The sequence below is a fragment of the Equus caballus genome, chromosome 19 (assembly GCF_041296265.1).
Source record: "Equus caballus isolate H_3958 breed thoroughbred chromosome 19, TB-T2T, whole genome shotgun sequence".
Taxonomy (NCBI): Eukaryota; Metazoa; Chordata; class Mammalia; order Perissodactyla; family Equidae; genus Equus; species Equus caballus.
In genome coordinates this window covers 8,029,040-8,052,873 of record NC_091702.1, presented here as the reverse complement: position 1 = coordinate 8,052,873, position 23,834 = coordinate 8,029,040, and the positions used below count along the sequence as shown (strand labels likewise).

At 63.3% G+C, this 23,834-nt stretch overlaps 1 non-coding gene across 1 annotated transcript; it reads left to right on the top strand.

The window, feature by feature from the left end:
- The first annotated feature begins 1,822 nt into the window (after positions 1–1,822).
- Positions 1,823–1,945, top strand: MIR8922 (microRNA mir-8922). The gene is given in 1 exon segment (NR_127908.2): positions 1,823–1,945. It is a non-coding gene; the product is annotated as a microRNA mir-8922 (primary transcript).
- Positions 1,946–23,834: the final 21,889 nt, after the last annotated feature.

Sequence of the window (23,834 nt, the reverse complement as noted above, 5' to 3'; positions counted from 1 at the left end):
GGGCCCCAAGGCTGAGCAGCGCGACGGAGTCCCACTTTGACCCACTCTGGCGGTCGGCCGCCTGAGTGGTTGGGGAGGGCCCCCAGGCCTGAGCAGCGCGGCGGGCTCCCACTTTGACCCACTCTGGCGGTCGGCCGCCTGAGTGGGGGAGGGGCCGCCATGGCTGAGTAGCTCGGCGGGCTGCCACTTTGACCAACTGTGTCGGTAGGCTGCCTGAGTGGGCATGGGTCCCCCAGGGATGAGCAGCGGTGGGCTGCCACTGTTTCCCACTCTGGCAGTAGGCCACCTGAGTGGGTGGGGAGGGCCCCCAAGGCTGAGCAGCGCGACGGCGTCCCACTTTGACCCACTCTGGCCGTAGGCCGCCTGAGTGGTGGGGAAGGGCCCCCAGGGCGGAGCAGCGCGTCGGGCTCCCACTTTGACCAACCCTGGCGGTCGGCCGCCTGAGTGGGGGTGGGGCCCCCAGGGCTGAGCAGCACGGCACGCTGCCACTTTGACCCAATCTGTCAGTAGGCCGCCTGAGTGGGTGATGAGGGCACCAGGGCTGAGCAGCGCGGCGGGCAGCTACTTTGACCCACTCTGGCAGTCGGCCGCCTGAGTGTGGAGAGGTCCCCCAGGGCTGAGCAGCGTGGCGGGCTGCCCCTTTGACCCACTATGGCGGTCTGCCACCTCAGTCAGGGTGGGGCAGCCAGGGCTGAGCTGCGCGGCGGGCTGCCACTTTGACCCACTCTGGTGGTCGGCAGCCAGAGTGGGGGGGGGGGGGGCCTCCAGGGCTGAGTAGTGCGGCGGGCTGCCAATTTGACCCAGTCTTTCTGTCGGCCGCCTGAGTAGAGGGGGGCCCGCCCGGACTGAGCTGCGCGGCGGGCTGCCACTTTGACCCACTATGGCGGTCTGCCACCTCAGTCAGGGTGGGGCAGCCAGGGCTGAGCTGCGCGGCGGGCTGCCACTTTGACCCACTCTGGCGGTCGGCCGCCTGAGTGGGCGTGGGACCCCCAGGGCTGAGCAGCGCGGTGGGCTGCCACTATGAGCCACTGTGGCGATCGGCCGCCAGACTACGTGGGGCGCCCCCAGGGCTGACCAGCGCTGCGGGCTGCGACTTTGACCCACTCGGGCGGTCGGCCGCCTGAGTGGGAGTGGGGCCCCCAGTGCTGAGCAGGGCGGCAGGCTGCCAGTTTGACCCACTCTGGCGGTGGGCCACCTGAGTTGGCGGTGGCCGCCAGGGGTGAGCAGCACGGCGGGCTGCCACTTTGACCCAGTCTGGCTGTCGGCCGCCTGAGTAGAGGGGGGCCCGCCCGGGCTGGGCAGCGCAGCGGGCTGCCACTTTCACCATTCTGGTGGTCTGCCGCCTGAGTCAGGGTTGGGCCCCCAGGGCTGAGCTGCGCGGCGGGTTGCCACTTTGACCCACTGTGGCTGTCGTCTGCCTGAGTGGGGTGAGGGACCCCAGGGCTGAGCAGCGCGGCGGGCTGCCACTTTTTCCCACTCTGTCTAGGGGCCGCTTGAGTGGGGGTCGGGCCCGGCAATGCTCAGCACCTCGGAGGGCTGCCACTTTGACCCACTCTGGCGGTCGGCCGAATGGGTGGGGAAAGGGCCCTCGGGGCTGAGCAGTGTGGCGGGCTGCCACTTTGACCCACTCTGGCGGTCGGCCGCCTGAGTGGGATTGGGCCCCCAGGGCTGAGCAGCGTGGCGGGCTGCCACTTTGACCCACTCTGGCGGTCGGCCGCCTGAGTGGGGAGACGGACCCCAGGGCTGAGCAGCGCGGCAGGCTGCCACTATGACCAACTCTGGCGGTCGGCCGCTGAGTGGGGTTCCGGCCCCCAGGGCTATGATGCGCGGCAAGCTGCCACTTTGACCCACTGTAGCGGGCGGCCGCCTGAGTGGGCTTGGGTCCCCCAGGGCTGAGCAGCTCGCGGGCTGCCACTTTGACCAACTCTGGCGGTGGCCGCCAGTGTTCGGGGCGACGGCCCCCAGAGCTGAGCAGCGCGGCGGGCTGCCACTTTGACCCACTCTGGCGATCGGCCGCCTAAGTCGGGTGGGTGGGTCCCCAGTCCTGAGCAGTGCGGCGGACTGCCACTTTGACCAAATCTGGCGTTCGGCCCCCCAGAGTCGGGGGGAGGGCCACCAGGGCTGAGCAGCGCGGCGGGCTGCCACTTTGACCCAGTCTGGCGGTCGGCCGCCTGAGTGGGGGTGGGGGCCCGACCGGGCTGATCTGCGCGGCGGGCTGCCACTTTGACGCACTCTGGCTCTCCTCCTCCTGAGTGGGGGGTGGGGGCCGCCAGGGCTGAGGAGCTCGGCGGGCTGCCCTTTGACCCACTCTGGCAGTCGTCCGCCTGAGTGGGTTGGAAGAGCCCCCAGGGCTGAGCAGCGCGGCGGGCTGCCAGTTTTTCCCACTCTGACCGTCTGCCGCATGATAGAGTTGGGGCCTCCAGGGCTGAGCAGCACAGCGGGCTGCACTTTTGACCCCTCTGGCGGTCGGCCGCATGGGTCGGGAAAGGGCCCCCAGGGCTGAGCAGCGCGGCGGGCTGCTACTTTGACCCACTCTGGTGGTCCGCCGACTGAGTGGGTGGGGATGGCCCCCAGGGCTGAGCAGCGCGGCGGACTGCCACTTTTTCCCACTCTGGGGTGGGCCACCTGAGTGGGGGTGCAGCCCCCAGGGCTGAGCAGCGCGGCGGGCTGCCACTTTGACCCAGTCTGGCAGTCGTCCGCCTGAGTGGGTTGGAAGAGCCCCCAGGGCTGAGCAGCGCGGCGGGCTGCCAGTTTTTCCCACTCTGACCGTCTGCCGCATGATAGGGGTTGGGGCCTCCAGGGCTGAGCAGCACAGCGGGCTGCCACTTTGACCCACTCTGGCGGTCGGCCTCCTGAGTGGGTGGGGAGGGCCCCAAGGCTGAGCAGCGCGACGGAGTCCCACTTTGACCCACTCTGGCGGTCGGACCGCCTGAGTGGTTGGGGAGGGCCCCCCAGGCCTGAGCAGCGCGGCGGGCTCCCACTTTGACCCACTCTGGCGGTCGGCCGCCTGAGTGGGAGGAGGGGCCGCCATGGCTGAGTAGCTCGGCGGGCTGCCACTTTGACCAACTGTGTCGGTAGGGCTGCCTGAGTGGGCATGGGTCCCCCAGGGATGAGCAGCGGTGGGCTGCCACTGTTTCCACTCTGGCAGTAGGCCACCTGAGTGGGTGGGGAGGGCCCCCAAGGCTGAGCAGCGCGACGGCGTCCCACTTTGACCCACTCTGGCCGTAGGCCGCCTGAGTGGTGGGGAAGGGCCCCCAGGGCGGAGCAGCGCGTCGGGCTCCCACTTTGACCAACCCTGGCGGTCGGCCGCCTGAGTGGGGGTGGGGCCCCAGGGCTGAGCAGCACGGCACGCTGCCACTTTGACCCAATCTGTCAGTAGGCCGCCTGAGTGGGGTGATGAGGGCACCAGGGCTGAGCAGCGCGGCGGGCAGCTACTTTGACCCACTCTGGCAGTCGGCCGCCTGAGTGTGGAGAGGTCCCCCAGGGCTGAGCAGCGTGGCGGGCTGGCCCCTTTGACCCACTATGGCGGTCTGCCACCTCAGTCAGGGTGGGGCAAGCCAGGGCTGAGCTGCGCGGCGGGCTGCCACTTTGACCCACTCTGGTGGTCGGCAGCCAGAGTGGGGGGGGGGGGGGCCTCCAGGGCTGAGTAGTGCGGCGGGCTGCCAATTTGACCCAGTCTTTCTGTCGGCCGCCTGAGTAGAGGGGGGCCCGCCCGGACTGAGCCTGCGCGGCGGGCTGCCACTTTGACCCACTATGGCGGGTCTGCCACCTCAGTCAGGGTGGGGCAGCCAGGGCTGAGCTGCGCGGCGGGCTGCCACTTTGACCCACTCTGGCGGTCGGCCGCCTGAGTGGGCGTGGGACCCCCAGGGCTGAGCAGCGCGGTGGGGGGCTGCCACTATGAGCCACTGTGGCGATCGGACCGCCAGACTACGTGGGGCGCCCCCAGGGCTGACCAGCGCTGCGGGCTGCGACTTTGACCCACTCGGGCGGTCGGCCGCCTGAGTGGGAGTGGGGCCCCCAGTGCTGAGCAGGGCGGCAGGCTGCCAGTTTGACCCACTCTGGCGGTGGGCCACCTGAGTTGGCGGTGGCCGCCAGGGGTGAGCAGCACGGCGGGCCTGCCACTTTGACCCAGTCTGGCTGTCGGCCGCCTGAGTAGAGGGGGGCCCGCCCGGGCTGGGCAGCGCAGCGGGCTGCCACTTTCACCATTCTGGTGGTCTGCCGCCTGAGTCAGGGTTGGGCCCCCAGGGCTGAGCTGCGCGGCGGGTTGCCACTTTTGACCCACTGTGGCTGTCGTCTGCCTGAGTGGGGGTGAGGGACCCCAGGGCTGAGCAGCGCGGCGGGCTGCCACTTTTTCCCACTCTGTCTAGGGGCCGCTTGAGTGGGGGTCGGGCCCGGCAATGCTCAACTGATTTAATGATCTTCAGATTTGTCAGGTAGGGGAAGATACAGGGTCGCCAATTTATTGATAAATCCCGGGCTTTATCTTCGGCTGAGAGAAGACTCATTGCAAGGTGCATAATAGGCAGAAATGTCTTTGGACGCCATAATTTGCCAGCAGTTTACTGATGCAAGCAAGGGAATTTTCGAAGCCATTAGCTCATGCCATTTGTTCGCCATAAATTCCTGGCCGGCAGAGGCCCGGCCATCATATGCATTATGTCGCCAGGTTAGTGATGCGCATGCATCATTTAGCCGTTTCGCATTGGTTATTGGGTTCATATGTTTAGGGCTTTTGGCAACCCAGCGACTTGGCCCGGGGGGGAGATCAGCTTGTCAATAGCGTGGGGCGAAAAAGCAGGTCTACCGCCTAGGGACTTCAATTAGGCGCGAGTCATTTAGCATGCGGGAACATCAGGCCGAGTGGGCAGAGAAGTTGGCCTGGAGAAGGTGCCAGCAAGGTTTCGGGTTCCCTGAAAACGAACCAGTAATTGTACACTTCGTAGGCAGGGCCCCAGCATCTAGCTGTGGCGTCCCTATGGTACCTCATTTAGGCGGAGTTTCCCCCGAGAGTTTAGCTACTTAAGGGCATTTGCAATTCAAACAAGCATTGAAAGATAAGAGGAATTTCCAGACTAAGTTAGCCGATGGGCGAATTCCCTGGTACCTTTTCCCATAAGGAATTGTGCTCGGTGCAGCTGGGGGGCACTTAACCCGCCAGGCACTCTGCCCCCAGGGCAATATTGACTGACCTAAATTTCATTTATGGACTTTGGGCATGTTAACACTTATACCAGCCGGGCCCACCCTTGCACAACTCACCAGCCTTGGATGAACGGCCGCGATGGTGCTATTCGACTGGATTCAAGACAACATATGAGTAAGCTCACCTCCACAGACGAGGCGGGCCATTTGTGTACGCAGAAATGGTGGGTCAATCGGTGCAGATAGGGGAATTACGGCCGGGCGTCAGAATGAATCTTCCTCAACAACAACAAAAAAGGCGGCATTATCACTCTCTTCTTGAAAAATCATGCCAGAGCAATGAGAGTGGGAAACATAAACACAGATCTGTTTTAGCAAAACTAAGACACTGAATTTTCAAACTTCAACCCCAAGTGAAAAGACTCTAGAGGTGTAGAGAGTGAGCCAGCCATAGTATACATAAAAAGGGGCAAAGAAAGCAGCACTGAGCAGCCAAGTAAAGGTCTGGAGGTCTGCGTGGAGAAGAGCGTTGTTCCCGCAGCAAAAACATTAAGTGCAGCCTAAAGAGTCATTTTTCTTGTGTGGCTGGGCTAAAAGAAATTTGGAGCAATTACAGGTGGCCAAAAATTAATGTAAATTTGTAAAACAAACATTAGTGGTGATCCACACTAAGTGCTCAGTGAGGACTGAGCTCTCCTGGGAGCAGGTACAAATATCTGCACTGTGGTTAAAGGCTGGGCCTGGAGTCAGTCGCACGGGTGTGTGTAAGGTGTGTCTTCTAGCCCATAGAACAAAACTTTATTTATTTATTTTTTAATTTTAATTTTGAGGAAGATTAGCCCTGCGCTAACACCTGCCACAAATCCTTCTCTTTTCACAGAGGAGGACTGGCCCTGAACTAACATCCATGCCCATCTTCCTCTACTTCATGTGGGATGCCTGCAACAGCATGGCTCGACAAGCAGTATATAGGTCCACACCCAGGATTCAAACCAAGGAACCCCGGGCTGCTGAAGTGGAATGTGGGAACTTAACCACTGTGCCCCAGGACAAAACATTTTGATGGCACAACACAAACATTCTGATATGGGTGGCTATGTCAGCATCCCACAAAATAAATTCTAAGAAAAAAATAAAACTATCATTAAATGATACAATACATCATGAATATAATTGACTATAAATTACTATGTACCTAACATGTGAAGTAACTACACAGTTGAAAAAACAAAAGAGTGGTTGACATTTACACACCGCAGATTGCAAATACCACCACAGTTTATTGATAGGTCAGTCAAGCCTGAATAAATACTTTACATATAAATAGAGATCATTTGAACAACAAATGGAACAAGCTTGAATATTTTAGACATGCATAAAATACTGAATGAAACAAATACAGTACAAGGAGTATTAATCCCCAAAAATGGAAAATTTTAAGCAAAGTTGGTCATACGTAGCTAGCAAAAAATTTCTCAAATGTTTCAAGAATCTATATGTTTACAAAGCAATTGAAAAGTAAATAACAGAGAGGCAAATAAAGAATTATCATCCATAAATTATAAGTAACTTCTGTAAACTAATAAAAACAAATCAGTCTGATAGGAAATGCATAGAAAATATTTTAAAATCTTGAAAATAACGTTTTATTAAAGATAAGCCTAAAAGATAATTCTTACCCACTGCTGGGGAGGTGGAATTTAACTTCAAGAAAATAGTCTGGCACTATTTTTTACAGCTAAACATTTGCCTATTCTTCAACACAATAATTCTGCGTTATGGAATTACTTAAGAGATCTTTTGTACATAGGTACCAAGAGACTTTTATAAGAATATTCATAACACCATTGTGAGGAATAGAGACAACACCACTGATTTCTATTAAAAAAAGAATGGATATGAAAATCTTGGTTTATGCCTATATATATATAATACTGAACAACTCTAGAAACAAAATTTTTACATGTGGCTATCCAGTTTTCCCAACTTCATTTATTGAAGAGACTGTCTTTGCCCCATCGTGTGTTCTTGGCACCGTTGTCAAAGATTAGCTAACCTCATATCCATGGGTTTATTACTAGGCTCTCTATTCTGTTCATCAGTCTATAACGTCTGTCTTTATGCAAGTACCGTATGGTTTTAATTACTTAGTTTTGCAATATATTTTCAAATCAGGAATTGTGATGCCTCCAGCTTTGTTCTTTTTTCTCAAGATTGCTTTGACTGTTCTGGGTCTTTTGTAGGTCTGCCAAGATTTTAGAATTGCCTTTTCTATTTCTGTAAAGAATGCCACTGGGATTTTGATGGTGATAGCACTGAATGTGTAGATTGCTTTGGCTACTATAGACATTTTGACAATATTAAGTCTTTGAATTCATTAACATGAGATACCTTTCCATGTATTTGTGGCTTCTTAAATTTCTTTCATCATTAACTTATCATTTTCAGTGTACATATTTTTCACCCCCTTGGTTAAATTTATTCCTCAGTATTTTATTATTTTTGATGCTATTGTAAATTGGATTTTTAAAAGCATCTTTTTCAGATGGCTCATTGTTCGTGTATATAAAAGCAACTGGCGTTCGTATGTTGATTTTGTGCCCTGCAACTTTACTGAGCGCACTTATTCTAATAATGTTTTTGTATTAATTTTGTATAGTCCTCAGGGCTTTCTACATATAAGATCACGTCATCTTCAAACAAATAATTTTACTTCTTCCTTTCCAATTTGGATTCTCTTTATTTCTTTTTCTTGCCTACTTGCGCTGGCTAGGCCTTCCCTACTGTACGTCATACACAAACATCAACTCAACATGAATTAAAGCTTTAAACATAAACCATGAAACTGTTCAACTAGGAGAAGCAGGGTAAATCTTCTTGACATAAGTCTTGGCAAAGATTATTTGGATATAACACAAAAAGCCCAGAAAACAAAAGCAAAAATAGACAAATGGGACTATATCAAACTGAAAAGCTTCTTCAGGGCAAAGGAAACAATCAACAGAATGAAAGAGCAACCTACAAAACAGAAAAAAAAATTTGCAAATCATGTATTTTCCAAAATATACAAGGAAATCCTACAACTCAATAGCAAAAACAAAAAATGTTCAATTAAGAAATAGGCAAAAAACTTGAATAGATATTTCTGCAAAGAAGACAAATGAACAGGTATATGAAAAGATGCTTAATGTGACTCATTACCAGGAAAGGGCAAATCAGGACTAAAATGAGATATCACCTCACACCTGTTAGAAATGTTTTCTATAAAAAAAAAAACAAAGGATAATGGGTTGGCAAGGTTGTGGAGAAATTATAATCCCCATATACTGTTGGTATGAATGTAACATGGTGCAACTGCTATGGAAAGCAGCACCGAGATTACTCAGAAGATTCAAAATAGAATACCGTATGATCTATAAATCTCATCTCTGGTATATGTACCAGGGAAATGAAACTAGTATCTCGAAGAGATATCTGCATTCTCGTGTTCATTGCAGCGCTATACACAATAGCCAAGATATAAAAATAACTCATCATCCTATGAAGAGATAAAGAAAATGTTATGTATACGTACAACAGCATCTTATTCAGTCTTGAAAAAGAATAAAATCTTGAAATTTGTGACAATATGGATGACCCTGGAGCCAGTCAGAGAAGGACAGATATTACATGAATCTACTTAAGTGAAATGTCTAAAATACTTAAACTCATAGAAATAGAAAATACAATAGAGGTTGCCAGAGGCTTTGGGGGGAAACGGGGAGTTATTATTCAGTGAATACAAAGTTTCAGTTGTACTAGATGAATGGATTCTAGAGATATGCCCAACACAGGGTCTATAGTTAACAATATGGTATGGCAGCACAGAACACTGCAACATTTGTTAAGAGGGTAGATCTCATGGTAAGTGTTCTTACCACCAAGAAAATAAATGTCACACACGAAACAAAACAAAAAGCCCACAAAGGGACAGAGGGAAGCTCTGGAAGTTGTTGGATATGGCTATTACATTGATTGGGCTATTCTCATACATCTAAATTAAACAAATTGTACACATTAAATATGTGCCGTTCTTTCTATATCAGTTATACCTCAACAAAGCTGTTAAATCTAGAAACAATATTCAATGAAAACACAAATCAAAACAGAAAATGTACAGTTTTATACTTTTGATAATGTTCTAAAATAATATTAAAAATATAGTGTTAAGAAAATCTACCTGTGGGATTTTAACAACAAAGAGGTATCAAAAAAAAAACAAACAAAAAAAACCTAGGGGAATCAGAATAATGGTTCCCTCTAGAAGGCAGACAGCGGAATAGGATGGGTGTCTTTTGCATGGGTTCTTGGATGAACATTTCGTGCTGGATTCTGTATAATATATAGAACATAGCCCTAGTTCCAGAGGCTTCTGTAGATGCAAAGCACTTCCCAGCCACAGGGGCTGCCATTTACACAGTCTGCAGCCTGAGTGGGGGCCCCGTGGCTGAGCGGCGCGGCGGGCTGCCACTTTTACTTTACTCACTTGCGCCATCGGCCGCCCGAGTGGGGGCCCCCCCAGGGCTGAGCGGGGCGGCAGACTGCCACTTTGACCCACTGCGGTGGGCGGCCGCCTGAGTGGGCGTGGGTCCCCCAGGGCAGAGCAGCGCGGCGGGCTGCCAGTTTTTCCCACTCTTACCTTCGGCCGCCTGAGTGGGGGAGGGGCCCCCAGGGCTGAGCAGCACGACGGGCTGCCACTTTGACCCAGTCTGGCTGTCGGCCGCCTGAGTAGAGGGGGGCCCGCCCGGGGCTGGGCAGCGCAGCGGGCTGCCACTTTCACCATTCTGGTGGTCTGCCGCCTGAGTCAGGGTTGGGCCCCCAGGGCTGAGCTGCGCGGCGGGTTGCTACTTTTTCCCACTCTGGCTATGGGCCGCTTGAGTGGGGGTCGGGCCCGCCAATGCTCAGCACCTCGGCGGCTGCCACTTTGACCCACTCTGGCGGTCGGCCGCTTGGGTGGAGAAAGGGCCCCCAGGGATGAGCAACGTGGCGGACTGCCGCTTTGACCCACTCTGGCTGACGGCCGCCTGAGTGGGAGTGCGGCCCCCAAGTCTGAGCAGCTTGGCGGGCTGCCACTTTGACCCACTCTGGTGGTCGGCAGCAGGAGTGGGTGGGGAGGGCCCCCAGGGCTGAGCAGCGCGGCGGGCTGCCAATTTGAGGCACTCTGGTGGTCGGCAGCCTGAGTGGGTGGGGGGGGCCGTCAGGGCTGAGCAGGGAGGCGGGCTGCCACTTTGACCCACTCTGGCTGACGGCCGCCTGAGTGGGAGTGCGGCCCCCAGGGCTGAGCAGCTTGGCGGGCTGCCACTTTGACCAACTCTGGCGGTCAGCCGCCTGAGTGGGGAGAGGGACCCCAGGGCTGAGCAGCGCGGCGGGCTGCCACTATGACCAACTCTGGCGGTCGGCCGCGTGAGTGATGGTCCGGTCCCCAGGGCTGTGCAGCGCGGCGAGCTGCCACTTTGACCCACTCTGGCGGGCGGCCAACGGAGTGGGCTTGGGTGCCCCAGGGCTGAGCAGCGCAGCGGGCTGCCACTTTGACTAACTCTTGCGGTCGGCCGCCTCAGTGGGCCTGGGTCCCCCAGGGATGAGCAGCACGGCGGGCTGCCACTTTGACCCAGTCTGGCTGTCGGCCGCCTGAGTAGAGGGGGGCCCGCCCGGGCTGGGCAGCGCAGCGGGCTGCCACTTTCACCATTCTGGTGGTCTGCCGCCTGAGTCAGGGTTGGGCCCCCAGGGCTGAGCTGCGCGGCGGGCTGCCCCTTTGACCCACTCTGTCGGTCGGCCGCCTGAGTGTGTGGGGCGCCCCCAGGGCTGAGCAGCGCTGCGGGCTGCCCCTTTGACCCACTATGGCGGTCGGCCGCCTGAGTGGTGGAGGGGCCCCAGGGCTGAGCAGCAGGGCGGGCTGCCACTTTGACCCACTCTGGGGGTCGGCCGCCTGAGTGGGGAGACGGACCCCAGGGCTGAGCAGCGCGGCAGGCTGCCACTATGACCAACTCTGGCGGTCGGCCGCCTGAGTGGGGTTCCGGCCCCCAGGGCTATGATGCGCGGCAAGCTGCCACTTTGACCCACTGTAGCGGGCGGCCGCCTGAGTGGGCTTGGGTCCCCCAGGGCTGAGCAGCTCGGCGGGCTGCCACTTTGACCAACTCTGGCGGTGGGCCGCCAGTGTTCGGGGCGACGGCCCCCAGAGCTGAGCAGCGCGGCGGGCTGCCACTTTGACCCACTCTGGCGATCGGCCGCCTAAGTCGGGTGGGTGGGTCCCCAGTCCTGAGCAGTGCGGCGGACTGCCACTTTGACCAAATCTGGCGTTCGGCCCCCAGAGTCGGGGGGGAGGGCCACCAGGGCTGAGCAGCGCGGCGGGCTGCCACTTTGACCCAGTCTGGCGGTCGGCCGCCTGAGTGGGGGTGGGGGCCCGACCGGGCTGATCTGCGCGGCGGGCTGCCACTTTGACGCACTCTGGCTCTCCTCCTCCTGAGTGGGGGTGGGGCCGCCAGGGCTGAGGAGCTCGGCGGGCTGCCACTTTGACCCACTCTGGCAGTCGTCCGCCTGAGTGGGTTGGAAGAGCCCCCAGGGCTGAGCAGCGCGGCGGGCTGCCAGTTTTTCCCACTCTGACCGTCTGCCGCATGATAGGAGTTGGGGCCTCCAGGGCTGAGCAGCACAGCGGGCTGCCACTTTGACCCCTCTGGCGGTCGGCCGCATGGGTCGGGAAAGGGCCCCCAGGGCTGAGCAGCGCGGCGGGCTGCTACTTTGACCCACTCTGGTGGTCCGCCGACTGAGTGGGTGGGGATGGCCCCCAGGGCTGAGCAGCGCGGCGGACTGCCACTTTTTCCCACTCTGGGGGTGGGCCACCTGAGTGGGGGTGCAGCCCCCAGGGCTGAGCAGCGCGGCGGGCTGCCACTTTGACCCAGTCTGGCAGTCGTCCGCCTGAGTGGGTTGGAAGAGCCCCCAGGGCTGAGCAGCGCGGCGGGCTGCCAGTTTTTCCCACTCTGACCGTCTGCCGCATGATAGGGGTTGGGGCCTCCAGGGCTGAGCAGCACAGCGGGCTGCCACTTTGACCCACTCTGGCGGTCGGCCTCCTGAGTGGGTGGGGAGGGCCCCAAGGCTGAGCAGCGCGACGGAGTCCCACTTTGACCCACTCTGGCGGTCGGCCGCCTGAGTGGTTGGGGAGGGCCCCCAGGCCTGAGCAGCGCGGCGGGCTCCCACTTTGACCCACTCTGGCGGTCGGCCGCCTGAGTGGGGGAGGGGCCGCCATGGCTGAGTAGCTCGGCGGGCTGCCACTTTGACCAACTGTGTCGGTAGGCTGCCTGAGTGGGCATGGGTCCCCCAGGGATGAGCAGCGGTGGGCTGCCACTGTTTCCCACTCTGGCAGTAGGCCACCTGAGTGGGTGGGGAGGGCCCCCAAGGCTGAGCAGCGCGACGGCGTCCCACTTTGACCCACTCTGGCCGTAGGCCGCCTGAGTGGTGGGGAAGGGCCCCCAGGGCGGAGCAGCGCGTCGGGCTCCCACTTTGACCAACCCTGGCGGTCGGCCGCCTGAGTGGGGGTGGGGCCCCCAGGGCTGAGCAGCACGGCACGCTGCCACTTTGACCCAATCTGTCAGTAGGCCGCCTGAGTGGGTGATGAGGGCACCAGGGCTGAGCAGCGCGGCGGGCAGCTACTTTGACCCACTCTGGCAGTCGGCCGCCTGAGTGTGGAGAGGTCCCCCAGGGCTGAGCAGCGTGGCGGGCTGCCCCTTTGACCCACTATGGCGGTCTGCCACCTCAGTCAGGGTGGGGCAGCCAGGGCTGAGCTGCGCGGCGGGCTGCCACTTTGACCCACTCTGGTGGTCGGCAGCCAGAGTGGGGGGGGGGGGGCCTCCAGGGCTGAGTAGTGCGGCGGGCTGCCAATTTGACCCAGTCTTTCTGTCGGCCGCCTGAGTAGAGGGGGGCCCGCCCGGACTGAGCTGCGCGGCGGGCTGCCACTTTGACCCACTATGGCGGTCTGCCACCTCAGTCAGGGTGGGGCAGCCAGGGCTGAGCTGCGCGGCGGGCTGCCACTTTGACCCACTCTGGCGGTCGGCCGCCTGAGTGGGCGTGGGACCCCCAGGGCTGAGCAGCGCGGTGGGCTGCCACTATGAGCCACTGTGGCGATCGGCCGCCAGACTACGTGGGGCGCCCCCAGGGCTGACCAGCGCTGCGGGCTGCGACTTTGACCCACTCGGGCGGTCGGCCGCCTGAGTGGGAGTGGGGCCCCCAGTGCTGAGCAGGGCGGCAGGCTGCCAGTTTGACCCACTCTGGCGGTGGGCCACCTGAGTTGGCGGTGGCCGCCAGGGGTGAGCAGCACGGCGGGCTGCCACTTTGACCCAGTCTGGCTGTCGGCCGCCTGAGTAGAGGGGGGCCCGCCCGGGCTGGGCAGCGCAGCGGGCTGCCACTTTCACCATTCTGGTGGTCTGCCGCCTGAGTCAGGGTTGGGCCCCCAGGGCTGAGCTGCGCGGCGGGTTGCCACTTTGACCCACTGTGGCTGTCGTCTGCCTGAGTGGGGTGAGGGACCCCAGGGCTGAGCAGCGCGGCGGGCTGCCACTTTTTCCCACTCTGTCTAGGGGCCGCTTGAGTGGGGGTCGGGCCCGGCAATGCTCAGCACCTCGGAGGGCTGCCACTTTGACCCACTCTGGCGGTCGGCCGAATGGGTGGGGAAAGGGCCCTCGGGGCTGAGCAGTGTGGCGGGCTGCCACTTTGACCCACTCTGGCGGTCGGCCGCCTGAGTGGGGAAAGGGCCCCCAGGGCTGAGCAGCGTGGCGGGCTGCCACTTTGACCCACTCTGGCGGTCGGCCGCCTGAGTGGGGAGACGGACCCCAGGGCTGAGCAGCGCGGCAGGCTGCCACTATGACCAACTCTGGCGGTCGGCCGCCTGAGTGGGGTTCCGGCCCCCAGGGCTATGATGCGCGGCAAGCTGCCACTTTGACCCACTGTAGCGGGCGGCCGCCTGAGTGGGCTTGGGTCCCCCAGGGCTGAACAGCTCGGCGGGCTGCCACTTTGACCAACTCTGGCGGTCAGCCGCCTGAGTGGGGAGAGGGACCCCAGGGCTGAGCAGCGCGGCGGGCTGCCACTATGACCAACTCTGGTGGTCGGCCGCGTGAGTGATGGTCCGGTCCCCAGGGCTGTGCAGCGCGGCGAGCTGCCACTTTGACCCACTCTGGCGGGCGGCCAACGGAGTGGGCTTGGGTGCCCCAGGGCTGAGCAGCGCAGCGGGCTGCCACTTTGACTAACTCTTGCGGTCGGCCGCCTCAGTGGGCCTGGGTCCCCCAGGGATGAGCAGCACGGCGGGCTGCCACTTTGACCCAGTCTGGCTGTCGGCCGCCTGAGTAGAGGGGGGCCCGCCCGGGCTGGGCAGCGCAGCGGGCTGCCACTTTCACCATTCTGGTGGTCTGCCGCCTGAGTCAGGGTTGGGCCCCCAGGGCTGAGCTGCGCGGCGGGCTGCCCCTTTGACCCACTCTGTCGGTCGGCCGCCTGAGTGTGTGGGGCGCCCCCAGGGCTGAGCAGCGCTGCGGGCTGCCCCTTTGACCCACTATGGCGGTCGGCCGCCTGAGTGGTGGAGGGGCCCCAGGGCTGAGCAGCAGGGCGGGCTGCCACTTTGACCCACTCTGGGGGTCGGCCGCCTGAGTGGGGAGACGGACCCCAGGGCTGAGCAGCGCGGCAGGCTGCCACTATGACCAACTCTGGCGGTCGGCCGCCTGAGTGGGGTTCCGGCCCCCAGGGCTATGATGCGCGGCAAGCTGCCACTTTGACCCACTGTAGCGGGCGGCCGCCTGAGTGGGCTTGGGTCCCCCAGGGCTGAGCAGCTCGGCGGGCTGCCACTTTGACCAACTCTGGCGGTGGGCCGCCAGTGTTCGGGGCGACGGCCCCCAGAGCTGAGCAGCGCGGCGGGCTGCCACTTTGACCCACTCTGGCGATCGGCCGCCTAAGTCGGGTGGGTGGGTCCCCAGTCCTGAGCAGTGCGGCGGACTGCCACTTTGACCAAATCTGGCGTTCGGCCCCCAGAGTCGGGGGGGAGGGCCACCAGGGCTGAGCAGCGCGGCGGGCTGCCACTTTGACCCAGTCTGGCGGTCGGCCGCCTGAGTGGGGGTGGGGGCCCGACCGGGCTGATCTGCGCGGCGGGCTGCCACTTTGACGCACTCTGGCTCTCCTCCTCCTGAGTGGGGGTGGGGCCGCCAGGGCTGAGGAGCTCGGCGGGCTGCCACTTTGACCCACTCTGGCAGTCGTCCGCCTGAGTGGGTTGGAAGAGCCCCCAGGGCTGAGCAGCGCGGCGGGCTGCCAGTTTTTCCCACTCTGACCGTCTGCCGCATGATAGGAGTTGGGGCCTCCAGGGCTGAGCAGCACAGCGGGCTGCCACTTTGACCCCTCTGGCGGTCGGCCGCATGGGTCGGGAAAGGGCCCCCAGGGCTGAGCAGCGCGGCGGGCTGCTACTTTGACCCACTCTGGTGGTCCGCCGACTGAGTGGGTGGGGATGGCCCCCAGGGCTGAGCAGCGCGGCGGACTGCCACTTTTTCCCACTCTGGGGGTGGGCCACCTGAGTGGGGGTGCAGCCCCCAGGGCTGAGCAGCGCGGCGGGCTGCCACTTTGACCCAGTCTGGCAGTCGTCCGCCTGAGTGGGTTGGAAGAGCCCCCAGGGCTGAGCAGCGCGGCGGGCTGCCAGTTTTTCCCACTCTGACCGTCTGCCGCATGATAGGGGTTGGGGCCTCCAGGGCTGAGCAGCACAGCGGGCTGCCACTTTGACCCACTCTGGCGGTCGGCCTCCTGAGTGGGTGGGGAGGGCCCCAAGGCTGAGCAGCGCGACGGAGTCCCACTTTGACCCACTCTGGCGGTCGGCCGCCTGAGTGGTTGGGGAGGGCCCCCAGGCCTGAGCAGCGCGGCGGGCTCCCACTTTGACCCACTCTGGCGGTCGGCCGCCTGAGTGGGGGAGGGGCCGCCATGGCTGAGTAGCTCGGCGGGCTGCCACTTTGACCAACTGTGTCGGTAGGCTGCCTGAGTGGGCATGGGTCCCCCAGGGATGAGCAGCGGTGGGCTGCCACTGTTTCCCACTCTGGCAGTAGGCCACCTGAGTGGGTGGGGAGGGCCCCCAAGGCTGAGCAGCGCGACGGCGTCCCACTTTGACCCACTCTGGCCGTAGGCCGCCTGAGTGGTGGGGAAGGGCCCCCAGGGCGGAGCAGCGCGTCGGGCTCCCACTTTGACCAACCCTGGCGGTCGGCCGCCTGAGTGGGGGTGGGGCCCCCAGGGCTGAGCAGCACGGCACGCTGCCACTTTGACCCAATCTGTCAGTAGGCCGCCTGAGTGGGTGATGAGGGCACCAGGGCTGAGCAGCGCGGCGGGCAGCTACTTTGACCCACTCTGGCAGTCGGCCGCCTGAGTGTGGAGAGGTCCCCCAGGGCTGAGCAGCGTGGCGGGCTGCCCCTTTGACCCACTATGGCGGTCTGCCACCTCAGTCAGGGTGGGGCAGCCAGGGCTGAGCTGCGCGGCGGGCTGCCACTTTGACCCACTCTGGTGGTCGGCAGCCAGAGTGGGGGGGGGGGGGCCTCCAGGGCTGAGTAGTGCGGCGGGCTGCCAATTTGACCCAGTCTTTCTGTCGGCCGCCTGAGTAGAGGGGGGCCCGCCCGGACTGAGCTGCGCGGCGGGCTGCCACTTTGACCCACTATGGCGGTCTGCCACCTCAGTCAGGGTGGGGCAGCCAGGGCTGAGCTGCGCGGCGGGCTGCCACTTTGACCCACTCTGGCGGTCGGCCGCCTGAGTGGGCGTGGGACCCCCAGGGCTGAGCAGCGCGGTGGGCTGCCACTATGAGCCACTGTGGCGATCGGCCGCCAGACTACGTGGGGCGCCCCCAGGGCTGACCAGCGCTGCGGGCTGCGACTTTGACCCACTCGGGCGGTCGGCCGCCTGAGTGGGAGTGGGGCCCCCAGTGCTGAGCAGGGCGGCAGGCTGCCAGTTTGACCCACTCTGGCGGTGGGCCACCTGAGTTGGCGGTGGCCGCCAGGGGTGAGCAGCACGGCGGGCTGCCACTTTGACCCAGTCTGGCTGTCGGCCGCCTGAGTAGAGGGGGGCCCGCCCGGGCTGGGCAGCGCAGCGGGCTGCCACTTTCACCATTCTGGTGGTCTGCCGCCTGAGTCAGGGTTGGGCCCCCAGGGCTGAGCTGCGCGGCGGGTTGCCACTTTGACCCACTGTGGCTGTCGTCTGCCTGAGTGGGGTGAGGGACCCCAGGGCTGAGCAGCGCGGCGGGCTGCCACTTTTTCCCACTCTGTCTAGGGGCCGCTTGAGTGGGGGTCGGGCCCGGCAATGCTCAGCACCTCGGAGGGCTGCCACTTTGACCCACTCTGGCGGTCGGCCGAATGGGTGGGGAAAGGGCCCTCGGGGCTGAGCAGTGTGGCGGGCTGCCACTTTGACCCACTCTGGCGGTCGGCCGCCTGAGTGGGGAAAGGGCCCCCAGGGCTGAGCAGCGTGGCGGGCTGCCACTTTGACCCACTCTGGCGGTCGGCCGCCTGAGTGGGGAGACGGACCCCAGGGCTGAGCAGCGCGGCAGGCTGCCACTATGACCAACTCTGGCGGTCGGCCGCCTGAGTGGGGTTCCGGCCCCCAGGGCTATGATGCGCGGCAAGCTGCCACTTTGACCCACTGTAGCGGGCGGCCGCCTGAGTGGGCTTGGGTCCCCCAGGGCTGAGCAGCTCGGCGGGCTGCCACTTTGACCAACTCTGGCGGTGGGCCGCCAGTGTTCGGGGCGACGGCCCCCAGAGCTGAGCAGCGCGGCGGGCTGCCACTTTGACCCACTCTGGCGATCGGCCGCCTAAGTCGGGTGGGTGGGTCCCCAGTCCTGAGCAGTGCGGCGGACTGCCACTTTGACCAAATCTGGCGTTCGGCCCCCAGAGTCGGGGGGGAGGGCCACCAGGGCTGAGCAGCGCGGCGGGCTGCCACTTTGACCCAGTCTGGCGGTCGGCCGCCTGAGTGGGGGTGGGGGCCCGACCGGGCTGATCTGCGCGGCGGGCTGCCACTTTGACGCACTCTGGCTCTCCTCCTCCTGAGTGGGGGTGGGGCCGCCAGGGCTGAGGAGCTCGGCGGGCTGCCACTTTGACCCACTCTGGCAGTCGTCCGCCTGAGTGGGTTGGAAGAGCCCCCAGGGCTGAGCAGCGCGGCGGGCTGCCAGTTTTTCCCACTCTGACCGTCTGCCGCATGATAGGAGTTGGGGCCTCCAGGGCTGAGCAGCACAGCGGGCTGCCACTTTGACCCCTCTGGCGGTCGGCCGCATGGGTCGGGAAAGGGCCCCCAGGGCTGAGCAGCGCGGCGGGCTGCTACTTTGACCCACTCTGGTGGTCCGCCGACTGAGTGGGTGGGGATGGCCCCCAGGGCTGAGCAGCGCGGCGGACTGCCACTTTTTCCCACTCTGGGGGTGGGCCACCTGAGTGGGGGTGCAGCCCCCAGGGCTGAGCAGCGCGGCGGGCTGCCACTTTGACCCAGTCTGGCAGTCGTCCGCCTGAGTGGGTTGGAAGAGCCCCCAGGGCTGAGCAGCGCGGCGGGCTGCCAGTTTTTCCCACTCTGACCGTCTGCCGCATGATAGGGGTTGGGGCCTCCAGGGCTGAGCAGCACAGCGGGCTGCCACTTTGACCCACTCTGGCGGTCGGCCTCCTGAGTGGGTGGGGAGGGCCCCAAGGCTGAGCAGCGCGACGGAGTCCCACTTTGACCCACTCTGGCGGTCGGCCGCCTGAGTGGTTGGGGAGGGCCCCCAGGCCTGAGCAGCGCGGCGGGCTCCCACTTTGACCCACTCTGGCGGTCGGCCGCCTGAGTGGGGGAGGGGCCGCCATGGCTGAGTAGCTCGGCGGGCTGCCACTTTGACCAACTGTGTCGGTAGGCTGCCTGAGTGGGCATGGGTCCCCCAGGGATGAGCAGCGGTGGGCTGCCACTGTTTCCCACTCTGGCAGTAGGCCACCTGAGTGGGTGGGGAGGGCCCCCAAGGCTGAGCAGCGCGACGGCGTCCCACTTTGACCCACTCTGGCCGTAGGCCGCCTGAGTGGTGGGGAAGGGCCCCCAGGGCGGAGCAGCGCGTCGGGCTCCCACTTTGACCAACCCTGGCGGTCGGCCGCCTGAGTGGGGGTGGGGCCCCCAGGGCTGAGCAGCACGGCACGCTGCCACTTTGACCCAATCTGTCAGTAGGCCGCCTGAGTGGGTGATGAGGGCACCAGGGCTGAGCAGCGCGGCGGGCAGCTACTTTGACCCACTCTGGCAGTCGGCCGCCTGAGTGTGGAGAGGTCCCCCAGGGCTGAGCAGCGTGGCGGGCTGCCCCTTTGACCCACTATGGCGGTCTGCCACCTCAGTCAGGGTGGGGCAGCCAGGGCTGAGCTGCGCGGCGGGCTGCCACTTTGACCCACTCTGGTGGTCGGCAGCCAGAGTGGGGGGGGGGGGGCCTCCAGGGCTGAGTAGTGCGGCGGGCTGCCAATTTGACCCAGTCTTTCTGTCGGCCGCCTGAGTAGAGGGGGGCCCGCCCGGACTGAGCTGCGCGGCGGGCTGCCACTTTGACCCACTATGGCGGTCTGCCACCTCAGTCAGGGTGGGGCAGCCAGGGCTGAGCTGCGCGGCGGGCTGCCACTTTGACCCACTCTGGCGGTCGGCCGCCTGAGTGGGCGTGGGACCCCCAGGGCTGAGCAGCGCGGTGGGCTGCCACTATGAGCCACTGTGGCGATCGGCCGCCAGACTACGTGGGGCGCCCCCAGGGCTGACCAGCGCTGCGGGCTGCGACTTTGACCCACTCGGGCGGTCGGCCGCCTGAGTGGGAGTGGGGCCCCCAGTGCTGAGCAGGGCGGCAGGCTGCCAGTTTGACCCACTCTGGCGGTGGGCCACCTGAGTTGGCGGTGGCCGCCAGGGGTGAGCAGCACGGCGGGCTGCCACTTTGACCCAGTCTGGCTGTCGGCCGCCTGAGTAGAGGGGGGCCCGCCCGGGCTGGGCAGCGCAGCGGGCTGCCACTTTCACCATTCTGGTGGTCTGCCGCCTGAGTCAGGGTTGGGCCCCCAGGGCTGAGCTGCGCGGCGGGTTGCCACTTTGACCCACTGTGGCTGTCGTCTGCCTGAGTGGGGTGAGGGACCCCAGGGCTGAGCAGCGCGGCGGGCTGCCACTTTTTCCCACTCTGTCTAGGGGCCGCTTGAGTGGGGGTCGGGCCCGGCAATGCTCAGCACCTCGGAGGGCTGCCACTTTGACCCACTCTGGCGGTCGGCCGAATGGGTGGGGAAAGGGCCCTCGGGGCTGAGCAGTGTGGCGGGCTGCCACTTTGACCCACTCTGGCGGTCGGCCGCCTGAGTGGGGAAAGGGCCCCCAGGGCTGAGCAGCGTGGCGGGCTGCCACTTTGACCCACTCTGGCGGTCGGCCGCCTGAGTGGGGAGACGGACCCCAGGGCTGAGCAGCGCGGCAGGCTGCCACTATGACCAACTCTGGCGGTCGGCCGCCTGAGTGGGGTTCCGGCCCCCAGGGCTATGATGCACGGCAAGCTGCCACTTTGACCCACTGTAGCGGGCGGCCGCCTGAGTGGGCTTGGGTCCCCCAGGGCTGAACAGCTCGGCGGGCTGCCACTTTGACCAACTCTGGCGGTCAGCCGCCTGAGTGGGGAGAGGGACCCCAGGGCTGAGCAGCGCGGCGGGCTGCCACTATGACCAACTCTGGCGGTCGGCCGCGTGAGTGATGGTCCGGTCCCCAGGGCTGTGCAGCGCGGCGAGCTGCCACTTTGACCCACTCTGGCGGGCGGCCAACGGAGTGGGCTTGGGTGCCCCAGGGCTGAGCAGCGCAGCGGGCTGCCACTTTGACTAACTCTTGCGGTCGGCCGCCTCAGTGGGCCTGGGTCCCCCAGGGATGAGCAGCACGGCGGGCTGCCACTTTGACCCAGTCTGGCTGTCGGCCGCCTGAGTAGAGGGGGGCCCGCCCGGGCTGGGCAGCGCAGCGGGCTGCCACTTTCACCATTCTGGTGGTCTGCCGCCTGAGTCAGGGTTGGGCCCCCAGGGCTGAGCTGCGCGGCGGGCTGCCCCTTTGACCCACTCTGTCGGTCGGCCGCCTGAGTGTGTGGGGCGCCCCCAGGGCTGAGCAGCGCTGCGGGCTGCCCCTTTGACCCACTATGGCGGTCGGCCGCCTGAGTGGTGGAGGGGCCCCAGGGCTGAGCAGCAGGGCGGGCTGCCACTTTGACCCACTCTGGGGGTCGGCCGCCTGAGTGGGGTGACGGACCCCAGGGCTGAGCAGCGCGGCAGGCTGCCACTATGACCAACTCTGGCGGTCGGCCGCCTGAGTGGGGTTCCGGCCCCCAGGGCTATGATGCGCGGCAAGCTGCCACTTTGACCCACTGTAGCGGGCGGCCGCCTGAGTGGGCTTGGGTCCCCCAGGGCTGAGCAGCTCGGCGGGCTGCCACTTTGACCAACTCTGGCGGTGGGCCGCCAGTGTTCGGGGCGACGGCCCCCAGAGCTGAGCAGCGCGGCGGGCTGCCACTTTGACCCACTCTGGCGATCGGCCGCCTAAGTCGGGTGGGTGGGTCCCCAGTCCTGAGCAGTGCGGCGGACTGCCACTTTGACCAAATCTGGCGTTCGGCCCCCAGAGTCGGGGGGGAGGGCCACCAGGGCTGAGCAGCGCGGCGGGCTGCCACTTTGACCCAGTCTGGCGGTCGGCCGCCTGAGTGGGGGTGGGGGCCCGACCGGGCTGATCTGCGCGGCGGGCTGCCACTTTGACGCACTCTGGCTCTCCTCCTCCTGAGTGGGGGTGGGGCCGCCAGGGCTGAGGAGCTCGGCGGGCTGCCACTTTGACCCACTCTGGCAGTCGTCCGCCTGAGTGGGTTGGAAGAGCCCCCAGGGCTGAGCAGCGCGGCGGGCTGCCAGTTTTTCCCACTCTGACCGTCTGCCGCATGATAGGAGTTGGGGCCTCCAGGGCTGAGCAGCACAGCGGGCTGCCACTTTGACCCCTCTGGCGGTCGGCCGCATGGGTCGGGAAAGGGCCCCCAGGGCTGAGCAGCGCGGCGGGCTGCTACTTTGACCCACTCTGGTGGTCCGCCGACTGAGTGGGTGGGGATGGCCCCCAGGGCTGAGCAGCGCGGCGGACTGCCACTTTTTCCCACTCTGGGGGTGGGCCACCTGAGTGGGGGTGCAGCCCCCAGGGCTGAGCAGCGCGGCGGGCTGCCACTTTGACCCAGTCTGGCAGTCGTCCGCCTGAGTGGGTTGGAAGAGCCCCCAGGGCTGAGCAGCGCGGCGGGCTGCCAGTTTTTCCCACTCTGACCGTCTGCCGCATGATAGGGGTTGGGGCCTCCAGGGCTGAGCAGCACAGCGGGCTGCCACTTTGACCCACTCTGGCGGTCGGCCTCCTGAGTGGGTGGGGAGGGCCCCAAGGCTGAGCAGCGCGACGGAGTCCCACTTTGACCCACTCTGGCGGTCGGCCGCCTGAGTGGTTGGGGAGGGCCCCCAGGCCTGAGCAGCGCGGCGGGCTCCCACTTTGACCCACTCTGGCGGTCGGCCGCCTGAGTGGGGGAGGGGCCGCCATGGCTGAGTAGCTCGGCGGGCTGCCACTTTGACCAACTGTGTCGGTAGGCTGCCTGAGTGGGCATGGGTCCCCCAGGGATGAGCAGCGGTGGGCTGCCACTGTTTCCCACTCTGGCAGTAGGCCACCTGAGTGGGTGGGGAGGGCCCCCAAGGCTGAGCAGCGCGACGGCGTCCCACTTTGACCCACTCTGGCCGTAGGCCGCCTGAGTGGTGGGGAAGGGCCCCCAGGGCGGAGCAGCGCGTCGGGCTCCCACTTTGACCAACCCTGGCGGTCGGCCGCCTGAGTGGGGGTGGGGCCCCCAGGGCTGAGCAGCACGGCACGCTGCCACTTTGACCCAATCTGTCAGTAGGCCGCCTGAGTGGGTGATGAGGGCACCAGGGCTGAGCAGCGCGGCGGGCAGCTACTTTGACCCACTCTGGCAGTCGGCCGCCTGAGTGTGGAGAGGTCCCCCAGGGCTGAGCAGCGTGGCGGGCTGCCCCTTTGACCCACTATGGCGGTCTGCCACCTCAGTCAGGGTGGGGCAGCCAGGGCTGAGCTGCGCGGCGGGCTGCCACTTTGACCCACTCTGGTGGTCGGCAGCCAGAGTGGGGGGGGGGGGGCCTCCAGGGCTGAGTAGTGCGGCGGGCTGCCAATTTGACCCAGTCTTTCTGTCGGCCGCCTGAGTAGAGGGGGGCCCGCCCGGACTGAGCTGCGCGGCGGGCTGCCACTTTGACCCACTATGGCGGTCTGCCACCTCAGTCAGGGTGGGGCAGCCAGGGCTGAGCTGCGCGGCGGGCTGCCACTTTGACCCACTCTGGCGGTCGGCCGCCTGAGTGGGCGTGGGACCCCCAGGGCTGAGCAGCGCGGTGGGCTGCCACTATGAGCCACTGTGGCGATCGGCCGCCAGACTACGTGGGGCGCCCCCAGGGCTGACCAGCGCTGCGGGCTGCGACTTTGACCCACTCGGGCGGTCGGCCGCCTGAGTGGGAGTGGGGCCCCCAGTGCTGAGCAGGGCGGCAGGCTGCCAGTTTGACCCACTCTGGCGGTGGGCCACCTGAGTTGGCGGTGGCCGCCAGGGGTGAGCAGCACGGCGGGCTGCCACTTTGACCCAGTCTGGCTGTCGGCCGCCTGAGTAGAGGGGGGCCCGCCCGGGCTGGGCAGCGCAGCGGGCTGCC